The 13,161-nt window shown below is 42.8% G+C and overlaps 1 protein-coding gene across 3 annotated transcripts in view; it reads right to left on the reverse strand.

The window, feature by feature from the left end:
* The window catches only part of LOC135101989 (gamma-aminobutyric acid receptor alpha-like), a 115,422-nt gene that overhangs the window by 99,795 nt on the left and 2,466 nt on the right, over nt 1-13,161 (reverse strand). The window contains exon 1 of one of the 3 annotated variants that reach the window (XM_064006557.1): nt 6,762-6,896. The exons of 1 other annotated variant lie outside the window; for it this stretch is intronic. The gene's annotated coding sequence lies outside the window, so the exon portion shown is untranslated. Of the gene's footprint in view, nt 1-6,761; nt 6,897-13,161 lie in introns of those variants that run through there. One more of the 3 variants, XM_064006558.1, reaches the window with a different exon arrangement.

The following is a 13,161-nucleotide window of genomic DNA, read 5'->3' on the forward strand; positions in this document are numbered from 1 at the left end:
ACCAAGCCTCTAATTGTCCCATCTTTTCATTTCTCACTGCCTCATAATCAGAAAATAAATAAGAAGATGAAGTAAGAAGACAAACGGAGGAGGAAGAGGAAGAAGAGAAGAAAACAGACCTTCCGTTGTGTTATCTCCTCATTCCTCATTGACTCATAATCAGACGAAGAAAAAAAAAGGAGGAAGAGGAGGAGAAGATGAAGTGGAAAGGCGAACGAAGAGGTGGATGAAAACGAGGAAGAAGAGAATACGAATAAACCAAGTCATTCGTTATTTTATTCCCTTATTCCTCATTGCCTCATAACCAAGCCATGAAAAGGAAGAAAGAATGGATGAAACTAAAAAAAAAGACAGGAGAAGGAACGAGCAATAAGAAGAGAAGAACCAATTAAAGCCCCAGTTATGCCATTCTCTCACTCATCTCCCCACATCAACATTCTACTCCAGGTGTGTATGGAAAGGGGGAAGTCACAGGCTTTTGTCTTAGTGGCTGTAATTACGGAGAGAAGCCCTATACTAAAGTGACGCCCAATGAGGAGGAACACGAGAAGCAGGAACTCAAAGGAAAAACAAGCAGCAACAGACTTTTTGGCCGTTACGAGACTGTGAAAAATTATAAAACAAGAAAAGTAGGATAGGATAGTAATTGGGTGATTAATTAAGTTTTGGCACCAGGAGGAGGAGGAGGAGGAGGAGGAGGAGGAGGAGGAGGAGGAGGATTGTCAAGTATAATCAAGAGAGCTTTAGGTCCTTGCAAGGTTGCTTGGGAACTGCTTCTAACTAGCGACTTGGTAAAGAGATATGTGGAGGAGGAGGAGGAGGAGGAGGAGGAGGAGGAGGAGGAGGAGGAGGAGGAGGAGGAAGAAGAGGAGGAGGAGGAGGAAGAAGAGGAGGAGGAGGAGGAAGAAGAGGAGGAGGAGGAGAATAAGCGAAAACTATTATTTCTTGTCTAAAATTACTACAAGATGAAATATATGAAAAAGTAAATAAATACTTATTGAAAGAACGTACTATGAGATGAGCGACCGAGAGAGAGAGAGAGAGAGAGAGAGAGAGAGAGAGAGAGAGAGAGAGAGAGAGAGAGCCTTCACATTGGAAAAGCACCAGGTCTGATGACGAGAGAAAGAGCAAAGGTTCACAAACTTTCTCTCACTCTCACTCTCACTCTCTCTCTCTCTCTCTCTCTCTCTCTCTCTCTCTCTCTCTCTCTCTCTCTCTCTCTCTCTTGGAAGTCCACCAGGGAAAGCATTACATATTCACAAAGGAGGAGGAGGCCAGAAGAGATAGAGCGGGGAATAGAAATAGAAAAGAAAGAGGAAGAGAAAGAACTGAGGATAGAGGAGACAGAGATAGAGGAAGATAGAAGAGATATAGTAGATGAGGTAGAGGGAGAAAGAGCAAGAGATAGCGCAGAGAATAGAAGAAATAGAGGGAGATAGAAAAAGCAGAGGAAGCCAAGGAGAGAGAGAGAGAGAATAGAGCAGAGCAGAGCAGAGCAGAGCGAAGCAGAGCAGACACCCGCAGAGAATAGGAGAGATAGAGGAAGACGGAAAAAGCAGAGACCAAGAAGAAAGAGAGCAGAGCAGAGCAGAGCAGAGCAGAGTAGAGTAGAGTAGAGTAGAGTAGAGCAGAGACCCGCAGCACAGGGAGAGGCGACAGCAATATTTTGGCGCCCCCGGAGGAAGTCTTTGATCGCCGCCACCACGCTGGGAAGCTGCCGCGGGACTCGCCTGTCACCGCGTGTCTGCAGGTGCCCGCCGCGAGGAGGTGCAGAAGAGGGAGGGAGGGACGGACGGCTCGACTTTTTTTCTTTTTTTTTTTTTTTGTTTGTTGTTGTCTTCCGTGTTCCGTTTGAGTATTTGAGTTGCGGTCTTTATTTTCTGTTTCTTCTTCTTTTCTTTTCTTTTTAACTATGTGTGTGTTTGTGGTGGGAATTTCTAGTGGGGGGAGTGTGATGAGGTGGCTGGTGTGGTTACGTATGCATGTTACAATGTAAGTATAGATAGATACGTAGGTTGATGAATAGGTAATCTTAATTAATAATGGGCTATTTTCGTCTACTTATTCATGTTCCATTAATGTCTTTCCCTTATAATGGCAAACCTAACAATGGATTTAAAGTGTTTCAGTGCGCTTAATAGACAGAAAGATAGATAGATAGCCAGGTAAATAGGTAGGTAGGTAGGTAGGTAGGTAGATACGTGAAATATTGAACCATAAACCATAAAGGTAAAATAGATGAAAATAACTTTTGTACGTCTTCACATGTAAAACTTACGACTCAAGAGTATAATATATACCTACTTTCTACAAACCTACACCTCCATCTGTATGTACGCATGTATGTACGAGTATGTTCTTCACCGTATTTGTCCGTCTGTCTGGCCGTCTTACATAAACACCACAGGCCAAGTCCTACAAGCCACCGAATGTCACTTCATTAGGATATGGGGAAGTTTTAATTGAAAATCTAATTAGACGTTGACGCGAGCCAGGACAACTCCCCCCTCAGGAGCTTAAGCGTTAGAAAATGGGAAGCCTCAGAACACCACACTGCTCCACAACAAAACAGAGGTGACACTGATTAACTTGACGTCTGAAAGCTAAATAGGCTGACTAGGAAATTAAACAGGTCTTGCGGGAAGTTTCCAGTTAATAAGTTCAGTAAGAAGTAGTTTCTGTGAAAATATGGGTACAAAATAGTGATATTGCAGTTGAGTGAGATGCAAAATTACAAACACGAGAGGAATAAACCAAATAAGTAGTCTTTCAAGTTTGCAGTTAATAAGTTCAGTAAAGTAGAAACCGTAAAATGATGGGTAGAACTTGTTAAGTAAAAAGTAACACTGCAGTTGAGAGGTGCAAAATTAGAAAAACAAGAGTAATAAAGCCAGCAACTAGTCCTTCAGTTTACAGTTAACAAGTCCAGTTTGTAGTCAATAAATTCAGTAAAGCAATAACCATAAAAACATAGATACTAAATAATGAATAAAAGTAACTCTGTATTTGTGTGGGATGCAAAATTAGAGATACATAGCAGGAACAAGGCCAATAAGTAGTCTCTCAGTCTATCTGGCTTGAAAGCGTCGCGTGGGTGGACAACTGCTCCAGAAATAGAGACTGATGCAAAATGAATTGAGACCTGAAACTTCCAGCCAAGACTTGCGACGGAAAATCTGAGAATCCTTCATGTGGAACAGGTAATTAATTATTGATTATAAATGTTCAGAAGACGGGACTCGTACTTGGGAAGATGTGTAAATACTGCCTACATTAACAACCAAAAAAAAAAAAAAAGAAAAGAAAAAGCAAAAGAAGCTCTAGACGCATTGAAGACTCCGTTAAGGGGTAGCAAAGATCAGGTGACCATTTTCTTGGTACTGTTTGGGAAGTCGAAAGACGTGGAGAAAGAAAAACAAAATGACGAAAACGGAAGAGGCCTCGTAGTGTCAATTAAAAAAAAAAAAAAGAGAGGGTGAAAGTCAAGTCTGTTCAGCTAGAGTAATAAAATTAAAGCGAAATACTGATAAAAAAAAAAATTGACAAGGCAATAAGAAATAAGTTAATTACAAACAAGATTATATTAACATAACAAAAATAAGATAATAATATAAGATAAAATAATAAAAAAAAATTATAAGATATTAAAATGAAAGCCAAATATTGATGAAGGAAAAAAATCTAGATATCATAAATACATAAATCTATTTCACATTTCACACTGACGGATTTCCTGCAAGACGAGGAGCACCCGTGGCTCGAATGTGGTCCAGACAAGAAAGAAATTAACATGTACGAAAAGATGCAAAAAACTAAACCCGTATTGTGTTTCAGGGTTGCACATGGAACCAAAATAAAAATACACTTTCAAGATACTCTCTAAGTCAAGAATGGCTCAAGCATCAAAGGCGGAAGAGAAAATCTGGCATGACACTGCCTTTGATGTTATTTGAAGTAGGAAAAGATAAAAATGAGGATAACTTCGCAGAAATATTCCCAAATACCTCCACCAGCCAGGCATGTCAAAGGCATTATACAGTGTGTGTGTGTGTGTGTGTGTGTGTGTGTGTGTGTGTGTGTGTGTGTGTGTGTGTGTGTGTGTGTGTGTGTGTGTGTGTGTGTGTAAATTATTGAATTCCCTAACTTAGAGAATTCCCTTACGTTTCATTGAATTGTTTTATATCACTTTTTATTTCATTTATTTATTTTTTTATTTATTTTACTTATTTATTTTTATTTTTTTTTTTTTTTTTTTTTTGCGTACGTCCGTGTGTGTGTGTGTGTGTGTGTGTGTGTGTGTGTGTGTGTTTGTGTTTGTTCTGTCTGCGTGTCTGTTTGTCTGTCTTTATGTCTGCCTCCTTCTCTAAACAAGTATATCCATTTATCCGTCACTTTCTCTCTCTCTCTCTCTCTCTCTCTCTCTCTCTCTCTCTCTCTCTCTCTCTCTCTCTCTCTCTCTCTCTCTCTCGTGAATCTCTACCCCCACCTCACCACACGCCACTGTACCACTGTCGTGACACACATAATTAAAGCACAGAGTCGGTCCCTCTTTCACACACACACACACACACACACACACACACACACACATCAAGGTCAGTAAAGCGTTTGTATCCATTCTTTACCTCCTCTCATTTTTCTCTTCCCTCCTCCTCTCCCTCCGATTTTAGTCTCTTCCTCTCCCATTCTCTCTCCCTCCCCGTCCCCCCCCTTCCTTTCCGCTCCCCCCTCCCTTCCCCTGTAGGTGGCGAGGGGCGTGTTTAAGTGCCGCTGTTCACACATTGATTTAAGTTCGATACTGATTGTCGCCTTGCATTCTCTCTCTCTCTCTCTCTCTCTCTCTCTCTCTCTCTCTCTCTCTCTCTCTCTCTCTCTCTCTCTCTCTCTCTCTCTCTCTCTCTCTCTCATGATTGTTTTATGGTATTTTAGTTGTTTGTTTTTTACATGTTATATTTAATTTATATTTTGTGGTCAATAAACTTATTTATTTACCTATTTATGTATGTGTATGTGTGTGTGTGTGTGTGTGTGTGTGTGTGTGTGTGTGTGTCATATGATCACCTTCTCTCATATTTCTTTAAACTTAAGAAAGATAACGAAAGAAGTGACACGGAGAAGAAACTGGAGGCAAAAGGAAGACGGAAGGGAGGAGAGGAAGGGGGCGTAGGAGATAGGAGAGGATAGGAGAAGAAGAAAAAAGGAGAAGAAAGGGAAAAAGGATCCCAGACGGTCGCCACTCAGGAACCCAAGGCGGACTTTATCTGGGAAGTGATAAAACCTCAAAGTTGTCTTCAGATTGCACACACGCCCTGGCCTCCACAATGCCAGTGTCTCCCTTTGCGTGGATCCTGCGAGGCCAAGATTGAGGCGAACCCTACCAGCTGGACTGCCCTGCACTCTCTTTCAAGATCAAGACCTAAATCAGGATGGATTTCATGAACCCTTCGTCTCCAGGTCCAAGACCAAGATCAAGTGGGATTTTAGTGTTTTTACTTCCAAGACTCAGACTAAGACTAAGTAAGATAGAGAAAGGTCTAAGACTGAAGATGGAAGACAAGGCAAAGCACACACACACACACACACACACACACACACACACACACACACAGTCAGTAGCAGCAACAATGGCCAGTTTATCTTTATATTCCCAACTTAAATTTGTTTTCATTGAATCCAACACAGTTTAGACCTTACAATATGACAAGGCTTTCTTTTACTTTTTCCTCCTTTTCTTCTTTTTTTTCACTTTCTTCGACTCACGCGTTACGTACCTCTCTCCCACCACACTTCTCTATTATACTTCTTTCCCATCACCCTCCCATCACACCTTTCCTCCAACTCATTCCCCTCAACTCTACTCGTATTTAATCACCCTCAACAGCTTCCCTTCATCTAAATATTCACCACCACTTTTTTTCCAACATTTCCTATTCCCATTCTCACCCTTTCCTGCTCACTTTCGTCCACTCCGCCTCTCCACCACCCCAATCACTGTCATCCTCATCCTCCCCGTCACCATCACGTCTCCTTCATCAACATCTTATATTCGAGTAGTTCTAAGGGAGGTTAATTCGTTCATAAGAATATAACGAACTGAAAAACAAATAGGAACATCAGGGGGTGCCGAGACGAAGGATACAGTATTGTCCCCGACCAACAACTGAACTGAACTGAACACTGAGAAGGACGGTGAGGAACAGAAGGCTGCAGAAGGAGTATCATGTTCTCTTTTGTTTCGGCTACACGTCTTCGGAGAGAATGTAAGAGACACTTTTATATAATACTCCTGATTCAGCGTGAGTTTCCCTACCACCTGTCCAAATATCATCATCGTCCAGCCAGTATCACCGCGCCCTAATCGCCACTACAGAGAGGACATCACAACACTTACCCATACTCTGGTGACCTATTACGACCTCCTCGTCACAGACACTCACCTGTGGGGAAAGAAAGCGCTATTATAATCTGTACATACGGAGAAATATAGCCGAAAACTACATGAACTTAAGTTGTCATAATTTCCAGGGACGTCGCGCTTGTGCTGAATGTTATGCCGCCATTAATAGACCTGAGTCAAGGTGCTGCGTAATATTGTATTGATTTGTGGGAGTTTCAAGGTTATATGAGCCTAGTCTTCACACACGGCAATAACACTAAAGCAGTAGTGAAAGAACCTTGAGTGTGCTAGCAGCCGAGCGGCGGGAGCCCAGGTGAGGCGCAAGCACACAGTTAGTACGTATCTATTAACTAAAACGCCTTACCTTAGAGTTAAATACACGCAATAATAGATAAATTCCTTGTGTCAGTATCCCTGGCGCACCACCTATGTGGCAGGCAGTAGGTGTAACACTGCCTGAGATGCTCCTATCACTTCCATGGAGGAGGCATCTGACAACCCTTATAACCAGTATCCAATGCCGCGCTTCATTTCCCCCCGAACGACCCTCGATCCTCGATCCGAGCCTGTACAGTGTAACCCACCCCAGAGAAGCTTATTGTGACCAGTGTGTCGAACACGAAAAAGCGGGATATTCTACTATAAAAGGGACAGACATTGAAAAAGTGGGACTGTCGATTTTACAAGTAGGACTCTGGTCACCTAAGGGAAGCTCCTGCAGTCCTCAGCAATGACACTATAAAAGAATGATAGGAAAGCAGTTTTATCTCTATTTGGAAACTCTTTCACCGAGGAGTTTGCTAACCCGAAAGTAGATGGCGGTAGTGCGAAATCTTATGTAATCATTGGTCTTAAGATTCCTTGCATCCCCCTCTATCGGCAAACCCAAGAACTAGTTTTGCGATTGTGGCAGTGAATTTCTGAACCACTATCAACAAGTAAAAGGCGAAATAGGTTGTGTGAATCTGCGTCACTGATGTTAGTTTAGCGCAGCAACTCGTACATATTGGGACCACGTGACGCCGAGAGATGGAACTCCCGCTGCTCTCTGGTCCGTATTCAGAAACGCTTTCCTCTCTCACCACCATTATTTCCAAAGCCCACAGAGCTGATTAACCACCAGGTTCTCAAGAGTGTTCCTCCTGTTAATAATGTAGACACCTTATTAATCTGTCACCAAAACCATAAAAAACACTCTTAAAAACTCATGTTGTTTCATCTAGCTAGAGTCTTTAGAAAGTAGTGTAGGTGTGGAGCAGAATATGATCCTCAGTACGTGAATGTTAGGAGGAAGAACTGAACAGGGAGAGAAGTGCAAGGGAGAAACAAAGGTGTAAGGGAAGGGATAGAACAATTTTCCTCTCTAACAGGCCAGTCTAGCAAATATTGTCCAAGTGTAACTCGAGGCATGTCCCCCCCTATCCCCTCACACTGCCTCACCCCTCCCCCTGTCCCTCACACAATGCCTCGTTCCTCCCCTCACAAACAGTGCCTCGCCCCTCACCCTGTCCCTCGCATAATGTTTCGCCCCTCCCCTCACCCATAGTGCCTCGCCCCTCTACCTGCCGCTAGTACAGTGCCTCGTCCCTCCCCTCACCTACAGTGCCTCACCCCTCCCTTCACTCAGCCCTCCCCCTTAACTTCACTGTTGTTGTCTCTCTCTCTCTCTCTCTCTCTCTCTCTCTCTCCACACACACACACACACATAGTTGAGTCAAAGGAATCTCAGCCAAATATAAACAGATAAATAAAATCCAAGGAAATTACATCCACCCCCAGGCTTCCCTTCACGCCGCAGTGTCAGGGAGTGGCTGCTGACGGAGGCATCACATCCATTTGCGTCAGCGATACGGAGACAAGATAATGATAACGATAATATGTGAATCAATACGTGAATCAATGAATACAAAAAAAACTACAGGTGGTTTTCTGGAGCATGTAAATAAAAAGATGAAAAAGTGTATCTAAATTTAATTCAATCTGTCGACACCAACAACCAAAGAAAGAATTTGAAGACTGTTTTTTTTTTTTTTTTTTTTTTTTTGCTGTGGGGGAGGAAGAAGAGGAAGAGGTGGAGGAAGAGGAGGAAGGCTAGAACGATGACGACGATGAAGACAACAAGGAGGAATAAGACAAGGAAAACAAGAACAACAAGGACGACGAGAACGAGAACTAAGAAGACAAAAATAAGAGGACGTGAAGATAAATTATGTGCGAAGACAGCGATAACGGCGAGAACGAGAACGACCAGGACAATAAGAAGACAAAGGCTATGACTACGAGGGGAACGATGACGGAACAGGGGACAAGGACGAATACTCAGACGAAGTAAAGGCGGTGCAGGAACACAGGCGAATCATAGCGTGCCCCACTGTTCGGCACCTCCTATCCCAAGGTCTGGCGCTGGATGCTGTCTATCGCCATACTCTGGTGCCCGATTTTCTCGATGAGATTCTCGTGCGTTACCCTAGATTTGGTGGCTTTTCCTGATACCCTGTCCCGTGCGTGGCGTCGGTTGCTTTTGAATGAGTGTGGACCGGTGGGTGGGGTGCGCGAATGGGTGAGTGTGTGAGCGTACCATTTCCTTTAGCTGACAATTGTAATTAAGTTTCCCTATCTTATGGCGTCTGACGCTATTTGTGTAATAAATAAGTCAAATCGAATCAGGCGAATCAAACAAGCACGGAAGTTATCGCGTTGTGTGTATCGTTTCCCGCCTTGTTTCCTTTCTTCCCTCACTCAGCAGTGCTCGCCCGGTGGTCACGTTCAGGCCAGGCTCCGGGGTGCGGCGGACCTCGTTATGCTGTGCCAAGCCCTCACACGGCTGAACGAATGTATTATTGTGCCATTTACGTGGTGGTTCCTTGCCGCTTGGAAATCACCACCATCACCACCACCACCACCAGCACCACCACCTTCACCAGTAACAATATAATTACCACTATTATCACGATCACCACCATATGCATGACTGTCATCCCCATACCACCGATAATAATATAGAAAATAGCAAATAATGATGATATTCCCAGACGTTTTGACGCCATATGTGGACCAGCTTAAAAAAAAAAAAACAAGTAAAAGTTAATGTGGGAGCTTCAAGGAATTTTTCGTGGTTCTAATGACAGTTTGGCAAGTGTTCTACATCACCAATGGGAAAAACACGAATGAGCACCTGAATAACGAACCTAACGTGATTGATGCTGTAACATACCAATATTTCCTACTACATAATGTTTTTGTTTTTTTTCACAGTCCAAAATTCGTGACAGACGCATTTTTTGTGACTTTTTCTTAACGTTTATTCATACGATATTATTTTCTTGGTACCCTCTTGAATATCTTCTTGTACGTTCTTTTCCTCTTGTTTCTTTTCAGGTACGGCATTGTGAGCAGATTTTTTATTTTATTTTTTCTCTATTTATTTACTTATTTTATTTTTATTTATCTTTTATCTATTATTATTTTTTTTCTTTGCCGGTCCTTGAAACACATTACAAAACAATCGCACTGCACAGTAAACACACAACACACAACACACTGCTCCTTTATTCCTTTACTCTCATGTACAGCACACCTTCACCGCCCACCTCTCACTCTCTCACTAATGACACCCCATCTGGCACATTTCACACCTCTCTCTACACACCACTGCCCACCTCTCACTCATGACACCCCACCTGTCACACTACACCTGTCTCCCTACACTCCCCCACTCATGACACCCCTTCTAGCATATATCACACCCCTCCCTACACACCACTGCCCATCCTACACTCATTGATGACGCCCCGCACATGTCACACCTCTCCCTACTAAAAAGAATGATGGGAAAGCAGTCTCATCACTAATGAATTTGCTAATTTGAAAGTAGATGGCGATAGTGGAAAATCTTATATAGTTAAGCTTCTTTCCATTAAACTCTAGCGGTCAGCCCTTCACTCACGACCCTATCTGACACGACTCACGCCTCTCCATACTCACCACTGCCCACCTCTTACTCATTTGGTACATCTATCCACGCCCCTCATCTTCACATCTCTCACCGTTTCGCCACTCACTGATGGATCCACCGTAGCGAACTTAATGAGGGTCGTTCTGTTTTATGAAGCCTCGAGAGAGTTCCGCCGCCAGTCTTCCGCTCAAGCCTTTAGGAGAATTTAAGTGTGAGGCATTCCTGCATGGTTTAGGATGTTTTACTCCCTCCTTCCTCCCTCCTCCATCTTTCCTCCTGCTCCCTCCCTGGATATCTCTTCTATTCTCCTCTCTCTCTTCCTCTCATGACTTTTACATGCTTTTCTCCAGCGTTAGGACCATGTTCTGAATGAAATACTTATGCACCGCACCTTCACTACGTTCAAAATGCTCTACTTGATGTTACACGGGTTTTTAAGGATGTTTCTATGGTTCTAGTGACAGATTAACAAGATTTCTACATTATTAACAGGAAAAAAAACACTCCTGAGAACCCAGCTCATCATCTCTGTGGCCTTGGAAAACAATCGAGGTGAAAGAGCAAAGCGTTTCTGAGTACGGTTGAGTCAAGTGGTGGATCAGCGAGAACCGCGCCCACTTCCTCCTGACTTGGGTCACTGCGAAAGCTGGATAGAGGATGTGTGAAGGAGCAAAAAACAAATTATCAAATTATCTCTGCTCTTGACTGAGAAGTTGTAATGCATGACGATTTATGAACACACACACACACACACACACACACACACACACACTAGGTTCAGCACACACACACACACACACACACACACATCATCACGTCATTTCCAAACACTCTTCATTTCCTCCCACTTTTTCTTTTCCTTGACCTGAACACCCTTCCTTTTGAGCCATCGTACCCTATCACACCGCCTCTCCTAGCGCCCCTCACCCGCCCTGCCGCCACCAACAAAGCCCCTTGTGACGGCGGTGACCTGGGTGGAGACACCACGAGCCCCGGGTGTCAGTGAAAGGCTTCATTATCGCGTCGCGGCCACAGGTGGAGGAGGACCTGGCGGATAAGCTCTCAGCAGGGGCGTCACGGCTTGTCCTCGTCCCAGCCCACCGCCCTCCAGGATCCGCTGACAGTGATATTTTCTTTTCTTTTCCCCGGCAGAACCTTTTTCGACACGCCACCAAAAAAGCGACAACAACGTCACTGCGGCAACACACACTCAAGAAAAGCCAGTCTTCTCTCTTTCTCTTTCTCTCTCTCGCTACTATTTATTTTAAGACTCAAGAAGAAAGGTCTAATTTTAGTTTTCAGCAAAGGGAACAAGGCTTTTCTTAGACTGCAGGACATTACATTCGATAACATATGCGTTCATCTTAAATACGTAACTCTGCTGTGGTTTCCTCTCACGCTTAATGAAATTATGTGATGCAAAAGAGTATTTCAAGAGACACCAACGGCACCAAAAGAATCAGTCAAGTAAGAACTTAAGAACACAAGAAATCAGAGAAACTGCAAGAAGCAAGCAAATCTTTATATATATATATATATATATATATATATATATATATATATATATATATATATATATATATATATATATATATATATATATATATATATATATATATATATATTAGAAGGGTACTGGCCAAGGGCAACAAAAATTATATAAATAAAAGGACCACTGAGATGACAGTCCCCAATGGTAAGTGCCAGTCCCTATATAAAACCTACATATTATCATCCCTATTTAAAAATCTGTTTAAACCTTTCAGGAGGCAGGTTTCAAGACACTTCTCGAAATTTTGGAAATTCTTTTTTGACAATTTTCTTTTGAGACTGGTATCTTCAGTGGGACTTTATACTTTTGTTGCCCCTTACAAAAAAAAAGTGGTTGTATTTTTTCTGTTCGATAAAATCACATAAGGTTAGTAAAAATACCGTATCTTTCTGCCTATTCATCCAACAGTGCATCGCTCATTTCCAGAAAGAAGACAGAACTGTTCCTTTAAGTTACTAAGACAGAAAACACTAAGAGGAGACAGAGAGAGAGAGAGAGAGAGAGAGAGAGAGAGAGAGAGAGAGAGAGAGAGAGAGAGAGAGAGAGAGAGAGACGATGATAACCTTTTAAAATCCCCATCGTCTTTTCGACCCTTTCTTAAGCGCAGCACTCGTGCATCGAGACGGGAGGAGATGTCTTCTGGTCTGTTCCTCATTAAGAAACTCAAAATAATATGAAAAGAACGTGACAACAAACGTTAATAGTAATTCATATTTTCTATTCATATTTCTGGACTCATTAGGAGCAACATAAAAGTTTGACATCATCTTGTCCATCACTGGGGGATATAATGTTAAGGAGAGAGAGAGAGAGAGAGAGAGAGAGAGAGAGAGAGAGAGAGAGAGAGAGAGAGAGAGAGAGAGAGAGAGAGAGAGAGAGAAAGTATACAAGACGGACACACAGAGAGACAGACAGGCACCCAGACAGAAAAAAGACAGAAAGACAGACAGATAGATAGACAAACAAGCAGAAACTGAGAGAGGCAGACAGACAGACAGACAGACAGACAGAGAGAGAGAAGGGGGGGATAAAAGACGGTCAGATAGACAGACGAGTAACGAGATAAACGAACAGAGAAACAGTCACACAAATAGACAAACAGAAATGGAGAGAGAGAGAGAGAGAGAGAGAGAGAGAGAGAGAGAGAGATGCCTTTACACAACCAGACAGACAAACAGACGGACAGACAGACAGACAGGTACAGCTCCTTGTCCCTCCCTGTCTCGTCCAGCTGACTGAGTGACTATCAAACTACAA

This window comes from Scylla paramamosain, chromosome 7, assembly GCF_035594125.1.
Source record: "Scylla paramamosain isolate STU-SP2022 chromosome 7, ASM3559412v1, whole genome shotgun sequence".
In the NCBI taxonomy this organism is placed as follows: domain Eukaryota; kingdom Metazoa; phylum Arthropoda; class Malacostraca; order Decapoda; family Portunidae; genus Scylla; species Scylla paramamosain.